This window comes from Lepidothrix coronata, unplaced genomic scaffold, assembly GCF_001604755.1.
Source record: "Lepidothrix coronata isolate B3197 unplaced genomic scaffold, Lepidothrix_coronata-1.0 Scaffold277, whole genome shotgun sequence".
NCBI classification, from domain to species: domain Eukaryota; kingdom Metazoa; phylum Chordata; class Aves; order Passeriformes; family Pipridae; genus Lepidothrix; species Lepidothrix coronata.
Genome location: NW_016690457.1, coordinates 685,251 through 686,543, shown reverse-complemented (window position 1 = coordinate 686,543; position 1,293 = coordinate 685,251).

Below are 1,293 nucleotides of genomic sequence, written 5' to 3'. Positions count from 1 at the left end.
GCCGGGGCCGAGTGAAACTCGGACAGTGGCAGTGAGGGCCTCAGAACGTAGGTTTGTTTAGAGTGACCTTCTCTTAGATGGATTGCCTCACAGGGCTAACGAGCTCCATCTGCCCGGGGGGCCAGGAATCGAACCCGGGTCGCAGCGGTGAGAGTCCTGCACCCTAACCACTAGACCACCAGAGGCCCCTGAATAAACAAATACCTTGCTGCTTAAAGATAAAAAAGTCTCTGAGCAGTTTCTCGGACCGATTTTTCGGATTCACTGCCCTGGCTTGGTAGCTGTTCTTTCACAACTTTCTAGAAGTGGGTCAAAGGCTTGACAGCTTCCTCTGTATCATGCACGCAGCCTGGATTTCTTTGAAAAATACTTCCTCCAAATGGAACACAACAGTACCTTTAGGACATCTATCCCCCAAATGGATAACTCAGAACATTAAGAATAAAAAATTACACCCCCCCCAGCAGTCAAGATAAGCTTGTACTTATTTCCTAAAAGCATCCCTGTGTGGTGTCCCCCATTTTCTATCTGGTAAGAGTTTGGACTGGGTGCTTTGTCAAGGGAAGCCCCGGAGGTCCATTGCACACAGATGGGGCTGCGGTGTGGGGGGTGGGGCTTTGGTTCTGTGGCTGCCAGGGGCCACTCCTGGGCAGAGAGGATCATTCAGGAGCTCACAAAGGTGGTGTTCCCCTGGGGAGCTCTGCAGGGTCCCAGCAGCAAATGCCCCAGTGAGGTCTGTGCTGTGGGGGAGTGTGCAGGGGGAGGAGGCTGGGCCAGCCCAGGGCTGGGGTAGAAAGGCTGCCCCAGGGAGGGGGTTCTGACCCTGCAGGGCCAGCCCCAGCTGCCTGGGCCCCTGTCTTTGCAGGACCACATCCCTGAGGCTCCCGTCCCCACTGCCCCAAAGCAGTGTCATCTCCCTGTGTGCCAGCCCTGGCAAGGCCCTGTGTGTGTGTGCCCTGCAGGCCTTGGCTTTGGCAGGAGTCCTTCTGGGAATTGTGCAAGGGGTGGGGAGTGCAGGGGGAGTGAGTGGGTTCCTGGTGGTTTGAAGGGGAGGGGAGCTTTGGCCAGTGGTTTTTCTCCCTACAGTGCCAAACAGCATCTCTGAATTCTTCCTATGTCACCTGACCTTGCTTCCACCTTTTGCCTTATCTCCAAGACAAGATCCCTGCTCGGCCAAGCTGCCTTCTGTCTCACCTGCTTGACTTCCAACATTTGGGAATTGCTGCTCCTGTGCCCTTAGGAGTTGATGTTTGAGAAGTGACCAGCAGTGATGGCCCCCAGCACCTGCAAAAG